Here is a 20,346-nt window from a genome sequence, read left to right as displayed (position 1 = left end):
GTGTTACATTTAAAAGTGGTTGGAGAAATGAACTACATTATTCATGTACTTTAAAATGTAGCTTGGCCTCTCTGTTACAAACAGATTCTGGTTGTGGGGTTGTAAATATCTGTAATGATATAAGAAAATGTACATCTGAATTTATCCTTGACCAAGGCCTTGATAATAGAAATGCATAAAGTGTACAGTTTAATTCAGCAAAGCAAAATTAAGATCTGTGCATTGTATGCAATGGTTTTACTTTTTTTCTTAATTGTGACATTATAGGAAAAAGTTTGAAGCATTACTTATTCAATGCTTTATTTAACTCCCTGATCTCTAAGATTTATATTCCTTCCACCTAGAAGTCTCATCTAGATAACGAGTCCCATATTTTCAAAACATTAAAGTCCTGGAATTAACTTCTAAGTATAGAGGTGGCCTTTACTGTCTCCAGAAAAACTTATATGACTGATGTGATGAGTTATTTGCTTCTGTTATTCTAAAATTGGGAGAATGAAGTTAGTTTCTATACTGTCATTTACAACTGTGAAATAATCACACAGATTTTGGTAATTTTAAGACTTATTTCCAGTCATGCTTCAGTAAATAAACATCTTTGAGTGCTATTTTCCACCTTCTGTTCATGGGTCTTCAGCTTAAATATATATATATATATATATATATATATATATATATATATATATATAAAATGACTTTTAAAATATATTGGTTTGAATCTCTTGGGAAATTGAAAGATAATTTCTAATCAAGATGTTGACCAAAAATCTTTAAGAAGACTGCCTACTGATTATTGTAAATTATTTAATGTGCTAAAGCATATAAATCAGTTGGGCAGTGGTGGTTCATACCTCTATTTCCAGCACTAGGGAGCAGACAGGAGGGTCTCTATGTTAGAGACAGTATGAGTTACCAGATAGCCACAGCAGTTACACAGAGAAACAAAATCAAAACCAAACCAAACCAAACCAACCAACCACCACCACCACTACCACCACCACCAACAAAAAACTCAAAACTAAAAACCAAAACCAAAACAACAACAAAAGAGTTCATAAATCAAGTGGACAAAAGAGGGTGATTCAGAAATTTCATTAATAGTTATGAAAACACATTACTTGATTTTATGTTTTTTATAATATGATCTCACAAAATACAAGAGAAAATAGTAAGTTCAAAACATGATAATTATGGGTGAAAATAAACTGCATGTTTTGCTTTTTCCATTCTATTTGAATAATTTTTATTCTTATTATGTTTTAACAAAGAATTTATAGTATAACCAGACTCTAAAGCAAGTATTATCCAATAGGGGAAAATCCAAATATTGAACTGTAAGAAGCTATTATTTTAATGTATCCCACCACAAAATAATGTATCTATGCAGATCCAATCATCCAACCAACCTGTCAAATGAACATCACATGCCACCCTCTTCTCCTGATATTATCAGTACAGAAATGCTATCGTCTTTATGTGTGTGTATATGATTCTAAAGCTTCTGAAAACAAGCACCAATCTCTGTGGGATATCATTGTAACAACAAGGAAATTACTCCCTCTGGAGATTCAATTATTAGTATAATGAGTTATAAAATTAATCAGTGTGATTCAGTGTATCCTAAGATAACAATATTTAGTTCAAGTTTCTTGATGAACAATGTATGCTACTACTGGGCATTACCTCTGTGTAATATGTAAATAGGTGGCATAAGAGATGTTTTTCTTATTTCTACAGTCCAGTACAGACACAATAAAGGGTGAGAAGTCACCATTGAGTTTCCCCACAGAAGAGAGAGATATGATGAATACTGCTGAGTTCTCTCTACACTCCAAGTGATACACTTACAATAACTACTGTCATAATCCAAGTTATAAAGTTGAATGTGGTCAGTATTTCTATGTCACTTTTATAGATGAGGTGACTAGAACAGGCAGATGATGCACAGCATCCTCGCAGATGCCTGACATAAGTGGTCTTAGGGGTCTCCATTTAACTTAGACCCAGAGATATTAAGACCTGTTATTGGATTTCGGTTCATCTTTTAAAACTACTTGGCATTTCCTTTAAAACCATTACTCATCAGCTTAATATAAACATAACACCTTATTATATTTTTGCTATGGGTTTTCTTTTTGATAGTGTTTACTATTGAAAATAGACATGGATTTAATGAATAGTTGTCACTAAGTATTTTATACCTTTTCTATGCACCTTTTCCTATCTTCTGAATTCCCAATCCCTTGTGTTTGTGCATCTATAAGTCAACCACTAGTAATAAACCAATTTTGATGCACTGTGAACTGTACTCCAGAATATAGTCCTGAATTCATATTCTCGGGAATTTACTTAATCTTTTTTTAACTCTTGGTTTTACTGCACTATGCTACACTAAATTTATTATCATGTCTTCTTGTTATCTTTTTGGCTGTAACTATATTGTAGGAGAATTTTACCTTTTATATTACTGTATGTTAATGAGCACACAAAGTAGTTTGTTTTGTTATGTTATTTGATCACAAATATGTTTTCTTTACTGATTTTATTCTATTAAATGTCTTTTGTATACTATGGTCTATACAGAATGGTTCCCTTCTTCTCAGAATGCCCCATCTACAACTTTTTATAGTATGTATTCTATTATGCTTATTTGATTCTGACTATGTTCACCCTGTTCAATACTATCATATTGCCACTTTGTAGGTTCATAAAATATAAGTTAATATATAGGAACAAATATAGATACTGAATACAATTCTTGAATATAAGAGAAAAATCCATTTTTTGTAACTCTGATTTATTTCATTAACATAATCTCCAACTTGATCTATCTTCCTACAAAAGACATAAATCTGTTCTTTACTTTGAAATAAAAATTAGTAATAAATAATATGGTTCTCTTTCTTCCTCTATGTTTGCTGGCACCAGGCCCAGGGAGATAGAACAGCAAAGTCAAGCAGGGTTCAGATAGCTGTGAGTATGACAGAAAGAACTTTCAGGTGCCAGCCTCAGTAAGATAGCTCAGTTTAATGAAGCCAGGAGGCAGGTTCATAGGGTTCAGGTCAGGGGGGAAGGGAGGCTAACAAGGAAGGGAATGTACCTAATTTACATATGCAGACTTAATTGAGGACAAGAGAACATGGTGAACCCATTCAAATTCCATAGCATGGGAAAAGGGAAGGGGCTTGTGTGTTAAGTCAAACAGAATTTGCAGGAAGGTTTTAATGCAAGGTCATGCTCTAAATAAAGTCAGGCATGTGATCCTAGAGACTCAATCCAAATAAGGTAGAAATGGAGTCATGCTGTAAAGGGAGTTCTTCATATTACACCAAGTTCAGAGAGCTGAATGGACATGGTGAACTTTAAATGCAGGGTATTCCAACAAAATTATAAATTCATCATAACTTTTATTCTCAATTAAAATGACTTGATTCACTATAATCAAACTCACCAATGAATCAGATATATAAGATAAATTTTATTTATTATTATCATTATTATGATTATGATTATTATTATTATACATCCCTATTTTAGTTCTCTCTCCCTCTTTTCTACCCAGTTCCTACCCTCACACTCCCTCTGTTATCAATCCATTCCTCCTCCTTTTCTCTCCAGAAGAGAGTGGGCCTCCCATGGATATCAACCAAACATGACATATAAAGGAAGACTAGACACCTCCCCTAGTATTAAGGCTAAACCAGGTAACCCAATATTAGGGAAAATGTCCCCTTAGCAGACATAAGAGTCTGAGACAACCCCTGCTTTCACTGTCAGGATTTCTACAAAAAGACCAAGTTACACAACAGTAGCATATATACAGAATGCCTATGTCATTATCATACAGGCCCCCTGGTTATTGGTTCAGACTGTAGTTTCCTATGAACACAGGTTAGTTGATCTATGGAATTTAAGATGTCCTTGACCCCCTCTGTTTTCTATAATCATTCCTCCCCATCTTTCACCAGTTTGTAAGAGTGCTGCCTAATATTTGGCTGTGGGTCTCTGTATCTGTTTCTTTTAGTTGCTGGATGAAGCCTCATCAGAATGATGGTTTGGATAGGCACAAATCTATGAAAAAAGGAGAATACTATTAGGAGTCATTTATTTGATTTTTTCTGTTAATATTTGATTCTATCTTAGATCTCTGGTGTGTCTAACTGCTGGAACCTGGCCTTTCAAGCAGATGTAAGATGGATGGAATCTCAAAGTAGTTTTAAATTTCTTTTCTCTGATAGCTAAGTATATTGGATATTTCTTTTTTCTCTCAAACATTTGAGACTTCTCTTTTTAGATCTGAACCCATTTTTAAATTGGATTATTTATTTTTCTATGTCTATTTCTTTAGTTCTTTATATATTTTTCTAAATCAGCCCTCGATTTGATGTGAGGTTTGTAATTTTTTCCCATTTCATAGGTTGTCATTTTGTCTTGATAGTATCCTTTGCCATACAGAAGCTTTTCAATTTCATGTGTTGCCATTTATTAATTGTTGATCCTAGTTTCTGCACTACTGCTGATCTATTCAGGAAGTTGTTTCCTGTGCCAATGCATTCAAGGCTATTCTCTACTTTCTCATATTAAATTCAGTGTATCTGGCTTTAAGTTAAAATCTTTGATCCACTGGGACTTTAGTTTTGTGCAGGATGATAGATTTTAAATCAAGTTGCAGTCTTATACATGCCAGCATTCAGTTAGAACAACACTATTTGTTGAAGATATTATATAATTTCAATTGTATATTTCTCACTTTGTCAAAATAATATATTCATAGATATGTGAATTTCTGTCTGAATCTTCCGTCCAATACCATTGAACAACCTGCCATTTTTTATTACTATATCTCTGTAGTACAACTTGAAATCCTAGATGGTGATAACTCTGAAAGTTCTTTTATTGTATAGGATTATTTAAGTTATTCTGTATTTGTTATTTTTCTATATGAAGTTGAGTATTTTTCTTTCAAGGTCTTTAAAGAACTATGTTGGAATTTTCATGGGGATGTCATTGAATCTGCATATGGCACATTTTACTATGTTAATCCTGCCTATCCATGACCATGAGGGATCTTTCTGTTTTTTATATCTTCTCCAATTTCTTTTCAAAGACTTGAAGTTCTTGTCATGGAAGTCTGTGGTGGTTTGAAAGAAAATGGCCTGTAGGTGGACAGTGCTTATTCATTCCCACTGCCCAGACCCAAAATAATCACACAGAAATTAGTAATTATAACACTGCTTGGCCAATAGTTTAGATGTACTCCTAAATAACTCTTTTTTTTTCTTTTTGAGACAGGGTTTCTTTGTAGTTTTTGAGCCAGTCCTGGAACTAGCTCTTGTAGACCATAGACCAGGCTGGCCTCAAACTCACAGAGATCTGCCTGCCTCTGCCTCCCGAGTGCTGAGATTAAAGGAGAGCGTCACTACCACACAGCTCTGTCTGGATAACTTTTATATATTAAATAAACCCTCTTCTTGTTGGTTTTTTTGGGTTGGTTGGTTGGTTGTTTTTCAAGGCAGGGTTTCTCTGTAGCTTTGGAGCCTGTCTTGAAAATAACTCTTGTAGACCAGGTCGGCCTCGAACTCTCAGAGATCTGTCTCCACTACCACTGCCCAGCAGTTAACCCATTTCTATTAATCTGTGTATTGTCCGGTGGTTGTGACATATCTACTGTAAGGCTCTGTGCAGTATCTGTCTCCTACAGTGACGAAATGGCATCTCCCAGACTTCACCTTCTTTATCCTCTATCTCTGCTTGGAATTCCCGCCTTGCTCTATTCTGCCCTGCCAGAGGCCCAGAGCAGATTCTTTATTAATCAGTGGTAACAAACATGCTCACAGCATATAGAGGGGAGTCCCTTATCAATGGCCTCCAAAGAAAGTGGCATACTGGATGTGTAGTCTTGTTGGAGAAAGCTTTCACTGTGGGAGTGGTCTTCCAGGTCTCCTTTGTTCAGGCTTCAGTGTGAAGCAGATCGTTCAAGTATGCTTTCAAGTTGCTAGTATGAGATCCCTCCAATTTTTTTTATGAAGGTTTTAGCTCTATGAACAATTGTCCTGACCAGCAGGACACGAATCAGGTACCCAGACTCTGGAGGAGAGAAATGGAGAGACAAGAGACACAAGAAAATGGACAGCAAGTCAGTATTCTGATCAAGCTGCAAATTTTAGTTTTTCTCAGGAGCATTAAATAGCAAAAGGGCAGGGAGGGGGTGGGTAGGTTGCTATGCAATTGTTTAAACTGGAATGTCAGGCATGTAGACATCCCTAACTCATAGGAAGAAGTAAGGAAATACTGAGGGTTTCTAAATGTTAATTAACAAAGGGATGCATAGATAAGGAAATACTGGGTTATTTCCTGGGCCCAGAATTTGCACAGCCGAGGTTTCTGGTGAATAGCTTACTTAGCTTGTGAACTAAGATGGCTTAACTATAACCAATATAGATCTTTGCTCCTGGCAAACAATCTGTTTATCACTGCTTTCTCTGTGTCCCAGAAATTTGGTATGTTTTCCTTTCATTATCAATGAATTGTAGGTAGTCTTTAATTGTTTTCTTTATTTCTTCTTTTACACAGTATTTGTTCAGTAGGGAGTTGTTCCATTTACATGAGTTTGTAGGATTTCTGTTGTTTTATTATTGTTAAGATCAATCTTTAATCCAAGGTCATCGGATTGGATGTAAGAGGCAATTTAAATTTCTTGCATTTTTTAGAACAATTTTCTAAAATCTTAACAATGTTATTCAATATTTTTCTGTTCTTTTTTTTTATTAAAAATTTCCACCTCCTCCCCTCCTCCCACTTCCCTTCCCTCCTTTCCTCCCACTCCTCCTCCCCCTCCTTCTCCAGGCCAAAGAGCAGTTAGGGTTCCCTACTTGTTCAATTGAAACCATGGCTGACATTATCTGCAGGGTTATGAACCTGGGTAGCTCAAGATCTAGGATAAAAAAACTTTATTTTTTTTTTTTAAAAAAAGCCCATGAAATGATTCCCAATAATACTGTACTATACTTGTAGAGTATAGCCTAGTCTAATGGTCATCAGAGAGCAGAAAATGTTCATCAAGCAACTGAAGGGCAGAGCAGAGACAGAGACACTCAGCTAAACATTAGGCTTAGTTCAGAGCTTGAGGATGCTGTAGGAGAAGAAGATGAAAGATTGTAGAAGTCAGAGAAGTCAATGAAACACAAGAAAACAGAGAACCAACTAACCTGGACTCCTAGGCACCACAGAGACAGAAGCAGCAATCAGGAAGCTTTCAGGAGTCTGACCTAGGCCCTCTGCATCAACGCTACTGTTGTATAGGTTGGTGTTCTTATAGTGGAAGTGGAAACTGTATCTGATAATTTTGCATGCCTTTTGGATCCTATTCCTTCTATTGGGTAGGTTCAACTAGCCTTAGTATGAGATGTGCCTAGTCTTTTGACAACATGATATTCTATGCTTGGTTGAAACTTGTTGGAGTCTTGCCATTTTTTGAAGTGAAAGAGGAGATGAATAGATCTGAGGAAAAAAGAAGATAGAGATAGGGACTTGGAGGATAGAAGGGTGGGAAAGCTTTGGTTTGCATGTAATGTATAAGAGAACAATAAATAAAATAAATAGAAAAATAATAGACTTTCTTTTTTAAAAGGCTACTCCATTGAAGAGAAGAAAATCAGTTAACTCTCTAAGTTTTATAAATCTAATCTCCAGAAGTATTTATTCAAACAAGGACGGATTAACTGCACCAGTTTTTTAGATATGGTATATGTCTGTGAGAACAAAACTCATAGACTAAAAATAATTCCAATAGAAATAAATGTACTGAAGGAATTGAAGAAAAATACTGACTTAAGGCAAGTCTGAGAGCAACCTGGACACATGGTGAGACCCTGACCCAAAATAAAGAAACTAATAAAAACTAACTAATAAAAACATAAAATATTTTGGTATATGAGAAATAGAACATAAACAAAACAGTTAGATAAATAAATATGTAAATCAAGATATGAAAAAAGATAGATACACTGAAAAACAAAAACCAACTAAGTTAAACTTTAAAAAAAATAAGCCTCATTGGCAAGCATGTCCCTCTGAGTAGAAACTTTTATTCTTTATTCAAGAAATTTAATTCAATAAAACTTGTCGTATTTTAGTAAATATTAATTATTTGATAATTTTATATATTGATCATATTCAACTCCTCCCGCTAACTTCTCAAAGATATGGCTTCATATTCCTACACAACTATCCCGACTTCATGTCTTCCTTTTCTTAATTTTATAACTCACTGACTCCAGTTTACAACGCCATGTGGCTCTAGTTGTAGGGCCATCCTGTGGAACTTGTTTGACCTACTAAAAGCTGCGAAGTTAAAAAAAAATAGACTGTCCCTTCTCTGGAGGCCATTAAGTGCCAATAACTCCTCAGTTAATGGTAAGGGCTCATGAACCCCTTCACACTCCATGAGAGAATGATGAATTGATCTTGTGTTAGTAATAACTTCTCTGAGCTTGTGAAATCTGTAGCCCTGTCTTTTACAGAAATCTCTGAGAAACTTCAGAACAACTCAAGGGGAGGGCACACATCATATTTTATAAGTTTTTTCTATACTCTTATTCCATAAAATGATGAGATCTGCACATGAAGTCTTAATCTAATTAATAGTCCTTTTCTACCCAGAAAATCAGTATTTCACCTGGTGTGCCTTAATCTCATCTGGCCCCAGGGAAGTTTTCACTCTTGAGGACACACTATTATTATAGTTGGTGAATGAAAATGCATAAAACTGAAGTAATATCTTCACTATTGTAGAATGATGATTAGATGATTGTTTTCACAACGCTTTGGAAATGGGGAACAGGTCAAGTTTCTCAGATACCTTATAGGGTGATCTGTGATCTTCTAAAATTCATCCTCATTTCAGTGACATGAAACAAACTTTCTCAGAGAAGATAGAACCTGTGAATTATCCCAGTTTATTTTTATCTAATCATGTGGAAATCTAGGAATATAAACAAGGGAGTTCAAGCAATTATCCAGTTTTTATCAAATGTGTAGACCAGAACTTTTATTGTGTCCATAGAAAGAATTAGAAGGAACTTTTAGACTCTCTGAGCCTACAAGAGACATAACCTTCCTAGATCACTAAGTGATATATTGCCTTATAAGTGAAGAGCAATTACTAAAGAGAAGTCAAATGGAGACTTACCAATTCATTTCATATTCTCTTTCTATTTTCAGATGATTGTATTTGTGGATGAGAGTAGAATTTTTTTTAGCTTCTTCTGAGAAATATGAGTATCTGTTCTCTGGGTATTATCTAGGACTGTTAAGAGCATAGAGTGCTTGCTTGAGGTCAACTTTCTTCATCCCAGATTCATCCCTTGAGGCTGATTCTACAATGATGAAGATACTAATTCAGTTTTAATGCATTTTCATCCACCAACTGTAATAATAGTGTGTTCTCAAGGATGGAAACTTCCCTGGAGCCAAATAAAAATAAGATATCAGCAAGTGAAATATTGAATTTTTGGGAAGAAAAGTGCTATAGATGTGTCCATTTTCATATATGAAATATAAATACAATGTGAGAAAGAAGAAATAATATAACTGAGCTCTGTGTCTATGAAGTTATTTCATTTGCATTGATTCCACAATTTAGTTGGCATATATCACTATATATGCAATAACTTGCTGTGTAATAGCATTTTCATAATAGTGTACACAGTTTGACCAAGTTCCTTGTATTACCTCCAGTTCACTCTCCGTTTTCTGGCTTCTCTTCCAATTACTCCAATAATTTGAAAGTTAATTCCAATCATTAACTTTCACTTAATCCTCCTGACATATAAACATCCACGATTCATGTAGCTATATAAAAATCTAGACATGTATGCAATATTTGTCTTTCTATGTATTACTTAATTTGCTTCAGTATGATAATCTTTATATAGATAATATAGCTCTGTTCATTGTGGCTGGATGTAACTCCAGTGTATGTATCTATCACGTTCTGTTGATGGACAGCTAGTTTTATATAATAACTTTACATTGTGAAGAGTGTGGCAATAAACATTGACTTTGTAGAAGTATTTCTTTAGACTTAGAATCCTTCAGAATAACGGAACAGGAATATCATATATTTAGAATTGGAGGAATATCTATACTAATTTATATACTGGACAAGACCATTCCAGTTCACTTTGTACATTATTGCCCTTTTTTTCTTTCATATTTAGGAGTATTTGTTATTTGTTTTTTTAATGACTGTAATTGCAATTGGAATATGAAAGAATTTTGATCCATCTTAAATTTCCATTTCCTTATGGGCAGTGTGATTTGAACATAAATATTTTCCTTAGGATGATGTTTTTGAATATTTAGATGTCGCTGTTTGAGGAGGTTGTGATATTGTAAGTGCTGGAGCCTTGTGGGACAAGTAGATGTAGGGAGAAGACACTTAATTGAGGAGTTAGAACCCAGTCTTGATTCTTACTCACTGTGTGCTGACTAAGGATGTTTGTTATCAGCAGGTATCCTGCTCCTGATTCTTAACCTGCCTATTACCCATTTCCCCAGTCATGAAGGAATGGCCCTGACAAATACTAAGCCTTAATGAACACCTCTTACCTTAAACCATTTTTAATTCAGCCACAACAATGAGAAAATTATGAAGCATAGGAAGTGATAATAAATGCTTTCATGGATTTTAGCCATTTGTACTTTATCCTTGGAGTACTACCTACTCATTCATTTTCTCCCATATGGAGTCTATATTTGATTTCTTGCTATTTATTTACTTCTTGGTTTATTTATTTATTTTCAGTTCTCCATACAGTATAGATATCAACAAAGTGTCTGAAATATAGCTGTCTAGAATTTTCTCCCATTATCTTTATTACTCATCAGAAAAAAAATAATTTTACATAATTCCATTTGCAAAATCTTGTCATTTCATCAGCAATTGTAGTTCTTTGCAGAAAGTTGTTGCCTCAAGCATGAAGTTCCCCATGGCGGCAGGAACAACTGCTTTCATTGTTTTCCCTAAATACTTTCAGGTCTGATAGTAAAATAGTATGAACAGAGTTAATGATTGTGTATTTGTCTTAGCTACTTTTCTATTGCTGTTAAGGGACACTATGACTGGGGCCACTTAAGAAAGAAAACATTTAATTGGGGTCTTTTCACAGGATCAAAGGTGAGTCCCTTCCCATCATGTTGGAGAGCATGGCAACTGGCAGGGAAGCAGACACTGGAGCAGGAGCTGAGAGCTTCCATCTCATCTGAAAATTAGAGGCTGAAGGGTAATACTGAGCTTGGCATCCCTCAAAACCCATCCCTAGTGACACATCTCCTCCATAGTTCCTAACCCTTCCCAAAACAATACAAGTGGAAACCAAACAGTTAAATATAGCAGTCTATGAAGGACATTTTCATGAAAACCACCACAATACTGCTCATTAAAATTTAACTCGTCTCTGTTTCCTGCACTGTCCTCAGCACCAGGTCTCTGTTCACAGACATGGCTTACCACCATAGCTTTGCTGCTTTTTATCTCCATTCCAAGTTAGTACTAACAAGTAAAACAAAAAGTCAGTTTTATAGAATGTATTTTTTTTGCCTACATACAATGTGAGAGAGGAAAAAAAAGAGAGAAAAAAAGAGTCTCAGAGACAGGAAGAACAAATTTGTCTTTGTCAATACATCTCATCTTCCTAATTGTTTTTACATCGTCATCAGCATTCAATCTAACTTTGCTGACCTCTCCTTATAAAATAACATGATACCATGTTTCTGATTTGAATATGTAGACTTGTCTCATGTTATCAGTGTACCATGCCAAAGGCTAGGTAACTTACATCATTTTGTTATAGTTTAGGTTCCAGCAGTTATGAATGGAAATTGAAATCCTTAAGGGATATATTACTTCTCAGAATAATCTATTCCCAGATATATTGCTGCCATGAGTGAATATATTTCATTCATAATTATTGAATAAAATAAATTATTGAATGAAATAACATCATCAACATATTCACAACGTTCAGTCATATTGCTATTCAAAGCATCTATCCTATAGTTTTAAAACTGTTTCTGTCCTTAAATATTTTTCAGTACCTCTCCAATGCTGAGTGTGCAGTTGTCCTTGATTGCACCCCAACATCTAACCGCACATGTGACTATCACAAGATGCTAAGTCGTATGTATTTCATTCTGTTTATATTAGTTTTGCCTCTGTTTAATTGAGAAATACAAATTTATATCCTTATCATGAATAACATGTTTCCTTGAAGTGTGAGGGTTGAGTTGATTTGGTTTTTAATCAGTGTAGACAAAAACCTGTGAAAAAAGTTTCTAAGGGTGAATAATTATTTTTTTATGGAGTAAGAGGTTTCATTTTATTGTCAGTGAGTCTCCTGCTTCTAAGTCTGTGCATGGTGGAGTTAGATATCATGTTATGTAGTGTGTGGCTGAGCACAGTAATTAATTTACATAAAATACTGGTGAGAGTAAAGATCGGAGGACATATATAGTCTCTAAAGGTTTGTCCTAATAACCCACTTCTTTCAATGCAGCCTCATGTTCTCAGAGCAATTCAGTTTATGAATTCATCTATGAATTATTCAGGACCCAGTAACCTTTCAAACTCTCAGTGACCAACAGCTGGTCTTTAACCTCATGAAACTTCTGAATACATTTTTGTATCCAAACCATTATATATGCATATTGAAAGTGGCTAAATTGATTTAATTAACACATGCTACCACATATTTTTATTTTTCCTGCTTCTAAATCTCAACAAAAGTAAAATTATACTAATTTAATATAGGATTACTTTTTCTTTTAATGTTATTTAACAATTATACTTTTGAACATTAACTGTAGTTGCTTGAGAAAAACAAATAGTGAAACTCTTAAAAGTGCAGCCAGAGAGCAACATGTATGTATTCACCAGTTAGTAATTTTTTAAAAATTGAGAGAAACATAGAATTTTCAGTTAGACAATCCTTCAGAAATAATTTAACACAAAATGACACAACCAGAGAATTTTTGTAAATTGATTTGTTAACTATAAAGATCTCATTTTCATAAAGAATTGACTTTATAAAACTTAAAATTTAAAAAAATATTTTATATTATATAGCAAGTTAAAATAATAAAAGTTCTGGAATTTTGAAAGTTCTTCAAATATTGAAGTGACCCGAAGTCTACTATAGACTCACTTTATCTTACTGTGTTTTATTATTACCATCCATAATGAATGTGTGACTATACAGTTTTTCTATTATTGGATTCTATACAATTACACATTGTTTCAACAAATATGACTGAAATAATTATTATTTTCAATTACAGCACCCAAGACAACAGAGTATACAGAGTATAATTTTTCTTGCCTGGTGATCTGAATTTCCTGTTAGAAATTTCCTGTTAGAAATTACTATATCTAAAAGTAAACTGATAAATAATTTCTTAGAAATTTTCTGTGTTCTATATACAAATGGCAAATGTAGAGTGGTGGTCAGGATCATTTGGGCTGAGGATTAGTTGTCGATTTAGACTGGTACTCAAGGTAAACTTACTAGAGGGTTTTGCACAAAGATTTGGAGAGGTGGAAGTGATAGAAAAATGGATATTTACATTAAACAGTTTCTCCTGAATTTGTGGAACAGTAGCTTTTGAGTGAAGAAAGGATCCAGAAACTGGGAAGAAGAGAGGTCTCAGATGAATGTCATAGTGAATTTCATTTTTGATAAGAAGGCATTATCAGAGAGTTTCTGCCAGCATAAGACAAATTTCTGCCAGTAGAAATATGGATATGGTTGCTATATCAGGATTTAATCAGTGTTCAGAGAGATGTATACATTTTCTTAGTGTTGAGACAAAAAAAATCACAAAAATGGCAATGGAAGAAAGATGTGTTTATTTGCAGTGCACAACGCCTGTTTGTGTTCTATGTGCTATCATACAGTTCACGAATTTCGAGCAAGGGTTGGAGGTTGAAACACACAGAGAGACAGAGACATGGACCTCTAGTCACTGGTAAGAAGCCCTTTATTCAATAGCACCACGGAGGCTTATATACCCAACAGTCAGGTGGGCCAACAGGTGAAAACCTTATCCTCTTATCCACAAGGCAAGGCAATACATGCTCATGAAGAAGAACTGGTAAACAACTTTGACACAGCTTTCAGTAGCTCAAATCCGAAGGAAAGTAAAGATCTCTAGCAGGGAAGAGCAGCTGGAGGCCATGCAAATGGTCCCAACATTTATTTTTTTCTGAATGTTTGAGAGCATACAGTTCACCATCATCAAGAAAGCATTTCAGCATGATATCAATTGCCAGTATATGCTGATCCATCATGATGGTCCTGTCTTATATATGATGTTCAAACCAGGAAAAATTTATGTCAAATTTCATATAAGGTATTAGATAGAACAATCAAGTTTTATCTTTCTCTTAATCACTGCACCATCTATCCAGCCTGATTTTGGTGTTTTTCTGTTGCTACAAACTTACATTGGATAATTACAAAAATACCTTTTTTTTTCTCACAGTTACTTGAGACAGGAAGTCCAAAGCTATAGCACCAACAGAACTAGTGACCAGCAAAATTCTATCAGCATTAAATGGTGTCTTCTTGCCGTGTGCTGTAGAGTAGAAGACTAGAAGTAAAGGGTTGCCTAGCTTTTTGAAGAACTTGTTCAATTTCTAGTGCTGAAAGTAAATTATGTTATCCTTAAGATAAATACAGGTAAAAATATTTTAATTAGTTTCCTTAGACCATCGTACTGGACTCAGTGTATGCTTTCAATTACCAAACTGTTACTCCCATGAAGATTAACCTTCACAGCTGCTACCAATCCTTAGCAATTTTGCATCCAATTACATTCTTTTAAAATATAACGTTCTACTCTGAACTATTTCAGCTCACATTCATCTTTTATGCATTAATTTCATCTCCATGAGCCTCACAGAGTCTTTAAATTATAAAACTATTCAGAAATGTCTTCTAATACTCAATGTAAACTCTTGGCTATGATCTACCACAAATTCTAAAGAAACTTAATGTTTCCAATATACAAAGACACCAATAAACATTGCTGTTCCCAAAGCAAGGAACAGGAACCCCCCCAAACTGTCACTTCGGTGTCAAAACTAGGAAGACAAATATTAAATCCTGAGTCCCATGTCCAGTGTCAGAGCATGTGGTCTCACGATATGCATTTCTTTGTTGTTTTTTTTTCAGTTCTTGATATTTATAGACCCCATGAAGCATCTCCTTGGTTACTTCCATTCATGTCCTAAAGATTTTCTAGCCAGATCTTTACATGTCTTGAATTTCAGTTTTATTGGAATTAATTGCTGCTTAGACTTCACATTTACAACCTCACACAGTTAATTCTAAGAGAAACTGACTCTCTTAACATTGTCTAAACTCCCAAGCTTCCTATTTAAATAAAAATAGGTAAATTTTTTTCCCATAACACCTTAGTCCTTGCATTCTGCATGAAGGAAAAAAATATTTATCAAAGAGAAAATATTGAGGTTTCTCTGAAGCTGATGAAGTAGCTGTTAATTTTGTGGACCCATGTCTTCTAACTGCCTTTTTGATGGCTAAATTCTATTCTTTATATAGATCTCTATAAGCAGAATTCTCTTGAGGATCTCTCCTCTCAATGGTGGCTCTTTCAAATAAATTTACAGTTTTGTATCTTGAAGGAAGCGATGGTTGTAGTTAAACCAAACACCAAAATATGTCAGGGTTACTTTTCTTTTTGTCCCAGTGAAAAGCATGTGATTGTTTTTAACAGCCACATCGTCTGTTCCACAAATTCTAACTCATTATATTTGCAGTAAGACTACTTTTCAAATTCTGTTATTCTGATTTTTTTTGTCTGATTCTTACTCTAAATCTGACAAGAAGTATCCAACAATAGGTATGTCCAGTAATGATCAGAGGTAGTCTTGATATTTTTCAATATTTAATTTTTTATTCTAAATATATCACAAGAAAAATATCAAAAACGTTTTGCACTAATTTTTTTCTATTTATTTATTTATTATAAATTTCCACCTCCTCCCCACCTCCCTTTTCCCTCTCCCTCCCCACTTCACCCTCCCTCTCTAGTCCTAAGAGCAGTCAGGGTTCCCTGCCCAGTGCGAAGTCCAAGGCCCTCCCCCCTCCACCCAGGTCTATAGAGGTGAGCATCCAAACAAACCAGGCTCCCACCAAGTCTTGCACTAATTTTATCAGGGATATTCTCCTAACCGAGGACTGTGGGAGGAAGACACCAGAGTATCTCTGAAGCTGGCTGGCTGCTGGCATAACTCCAGTCTCAGGGAGAAACCGTGGTTCAGAGAAATATGGCAGAAAGTGATAGAGAAGGAAACCTATCACTTTCCTATGCACTCTAGTATATACACATACATGTATACTCAAAACACATATTTGTATAGACCCAATACACTCACACATACAAAGTAATTTAATAAATGTTTTTCTGACATAAAGTACTACAAACTAGATTGATGCTTTGGGTGTATTTATAAACTTGCTCTATTTATATGGAGTTGAGAATTTTGACATAGCCAATGTCTCCTTTAGATAAGTGTAGGACACAATTAACTAGAAGGGCTCACAGAAACATGGAATGACTCAGCTCAAAAGTTCTAGGACCAAAAAAATTAATTATTTTTCAACCACTACAAATATGAAGAATTCTCTAAGAAACACAGAAGACTTCTCTTTTCAAAAACCTTTGCTAATGATCTCAATAATTGTATGTTTTCTATTGTTTGTTGGTAATCTTGTTCCCTTTACCTATATATTCTACTATTGAAGAAAATAAAGTAATTTCTATAATTTTGGAGATATCATAAAGTTAAAGCTTAGTATATGCCAGGCATAAACAACAACAAAAATGGATTTCTTGCACAGTTATCAACGAGAGAGAGAGAGAGAGAGAGAGAGAGAGAGAGAGAGAGAGAGAGAATAATAATGGTTAGAAGGTATAGAAAGATGAAAGCACTTTGAAAATATTACTGTGAAGAAAATGAAAAGATTGAATAATCTGAGGAAAGAAATGGAATATGCGTTGGATAGAGTCATGGAGTAAAGCTTTACTAGGGTAATAATATATAATATTTATCTAAGATTAACAGTAAGTAAGAAATTAACTGACAAGGATGATGGTTTTGAGGGAGAAATAACAGGCACTGTGGAGAAAAAGGGCTTGCATGTCTCTAGGACAACATGGAAGCCCTGACTGCTCTGGTGAATAAGGAAGGAAAGTGGTGGGCTGAAGACATTTCAACCTTAGTTCTAACTGTAATATTAATTAGAAAAATCTTTTAAAAAAGCAAAATGATTCTATGAAATGGTACCAAGAAGGAACATAAGTAAATTATAGATATTCTGTAATCGAAAGCAGTTTTCTAAATAAATATCCCAGTTGTTGCCAGCAGAAAATTAACAGTAGCAGATTTATAAGATCTTGAAAAAAATGTTCATGGAAAGCACATGCACATTTGACATGATAGCTATATAATAGCAAACAGAAACTACTGTCTCATCCACAGTTTCTTCATGGCGTTATTCACCTCTGAATTCCTCAGTGTGTAGATCAAGGGGTTCAACATGAGTGTGACAATTGCTTCAGACACAGTCATTGCCTTGTCTATGCTGTAGGTTGACACAGGTCTCACATATAAGAAAATACATGGCACAAAGAACAACACAAAAACTGTGAAGTGAGAACCACACGTGGATAAGGCTTTCTGTCTTCCTTCAGAAGTGTGAGTTTTCAGAGAACACAGGATAGTCATGTAAGAGGCAATAAGAATAAGAAAGATGGCCACACACATCACCCCACTGTTGAAGACGACACTGAGAACCAGGGTATGGGTGTCCATACAGGCCAGTATCAGTAACTGAAATAAATCACATAAAAAGTGATCTATGACATTGGGACCACAGAAAGGTATTTGATACATGAATAGAACCTGAATGGTTGCATGTGCAAACCCCCCTACCCAAGTTCCCCCCAAAAGAATGCAACACATCCGAGGACTCATGATGGTCATGTAGTGCAGAGGTTTACAAATGGCCACATATCTGTCATAGGCCATCACAATGAGGATGATAATCCCCACACCTCAAAAAAAAATGTGCTGCAAAAAGCTGGGTCATGCATCCTTCAAGAGAGATGATCGTCTTCTCAAAAAGGGAGTCCACAGTCAGCTTTGGAGTAATGACAGAAGAAAAGGTGACATCCACTAGGGACAGAAATGTAAGGAAAAAGTACATTGGTGATCTCAGACTCTGACTTGTGATCATGGTCACTATGATGAGCATATTTCCCAGCACCATGACCACATACATGATTAGAAACACAGCAGAAAGCAGTTTCCGCAGCTCTGAGTTCTTTGTAAGACCCAAAAGAATGAACTCTGTCACATTGTTGTGATTTCCCATTTTTCTTGCTTTAGGTGAGCTCCAACTGAATCTTGTAAATCCTAAAATAAACATAAATAAATATGGTTTATAATTAGTGGTTGTTTTTAGTTTTGTATTTCCACCTATCAAGGGAACACACTTGCTTTTAATCAGTTATTCTCCCTCCAAGCTTTTGTTGTAAGAATTATGCAGTATAGTTGAACAAATGTTCTTGTAGTATGATAGAGCATTCTTTGGATATATGCCCAAGAGTGGTATTGCTGCGTCCTGAGGCTAGTTGATTCCCAGTTTTCTGTGAAACCATCCTACTTATTTCCTGAGTTGTTGTACTATTAATGAAGGAATGTTACCCTTAGTCCATATCGTCTCAGGTATAAGCTATCATTGGTGCTTTTGATCTTAGCCATTCTGGCTGGTGTAAATGATATATCAGACTCATTTTGATTTGCATTTCCCTGATGGCTAATGATGATGAACATTTCATTAAGTGTTTTTCGGCCATTTGAAACTCTTTAGTTGAGAATTCTCTCTTTAGTTCTGTATCCCATTTTTAAATTGAGTGTTTTGGAATTTTGGCATCTATTTTTTTGATTCTTTATATATTTTTAAGATCAGTCCTCTCTCTGATGTGGTGCTCTTAACTGCTAAGCAATCTCTCTAGCTTCAAAGTGACACTTAGAATGATTATTTTAATGAACTTGAGGATAATTTCAATTCCTCTCTTTAATGTTCTTTGCCATATATTTCTGTCCTTAGTTTCCTTGATTAGTTATGAAGATAAGTATGTCATAAACATTTTAGATGTAACCTGTTTCTTTAGAGAAGAGAAAAATAATAAGCTTAATTTCAACATTAATAAACAATTGAAATAAAAATGCAAACAAAAAATGACTTAAAGCTCCATATAAGATTGTGATGAAGACAAATGCAGAATCATTTCCACGAGAGGGAATGCTATGAGCAAAGGGACCCAGGTGGGATGAAGAGACAGTTTGAAGCACAGATTAGAAAACAAACATTTTTGAGTCATTAGTAATAGAATATAATGTTGATTTCTTCAATAGCTCTTAGATGCATAATTAATTAGCACTGTTTCATTTTTTAGCTGTGCATTTATCTTGTAATATTGAATTGCTAATTAATGACATGGATTCAAAATAACTTAGTAGTTGTTCAAATAGCATTCACTATAACTATATGAGAATTTGTGATTTTAATTTTCTGTTATATCAACAACATTGCAATGTCTTTGTTAATTAGTCTTCATGTGTGTAGGTATATAATCATAGAGATTAATGAATTTGAATACAATGTTCATGAAAGAAAAATTTAAAATAAAATTTTAGGATAAATTCTATGATTATTTACTTGTGAGTTAATTTTAAGCTCATTTACTTCTAAAATAATACTGTTATTATTAGCATCATAAAGGGCTGCTCTGTTTCTGTGCTTCCATTTGTTCTTTATAGCCATTTACTTCAAAAGATATACCTATTTATCCTTCATTATCCTTATCTGTTGTAAAACACTCCAAATTATTTTTTCAAACATTTCATGTAGTAAAGAAAAGGTTTCATCTGTTACATTTTCCATAAATTCATTAACAGTTGTGAATTGATTATACCATCTGTAGGGTAAGAGTATCAGTGATGTCCTGTGCCCTAGCTTTCAAATTGACACTTATCTGCAGATGCTGTTTCTCTATCAGTTCGAAGTGTGTGTGTATATATGTGTGTGTTTGTGTGTGTAATTACTTTTTCTCCAAATAAAAGTTTAGAGTCTACAATTCTTTGAAACCCTGTGATAATTCAGGTATACTTTATATGTTCCTTTAATTATTTTGATAAATTATCCCTTTGATAAATATTCCATCATTCATTTTTCTTTTCATGAAACTCTGGAT

General features: G+C 34.5%; 1 pseudogene; it reads right to left on the bottom strand.

Annotated features, from left to right (window-relative positions):
- Window positions 1-17,548: 17,548 nt before the first annotated feature.
- LOC148122843 (olfactory receptor 4C6-like) lies at window positions 17,549-18,496 on the bottom strand (annotated as a pseudogene).
- Window positions 18,497-20,346: the final 1,850 nt, after the last annotated feature.

The sequence above is a fragment of the Myodes glareolus genome, chromosome 2, assembly GCF_982192425.1.
Source record: "Myodes glareolus chromosome 2, mMyoGla1.1, whole genome shotgun sequence".
Lineage (NCBI taxonomy): Eukaryota > Metazoa > Chordata > Mammalia > Rodentia > Cricetidae > Myodes > Myodes glareolus.
This window is presented reverse-complemented; position numbering and strand designations above follow the sequence as displayed.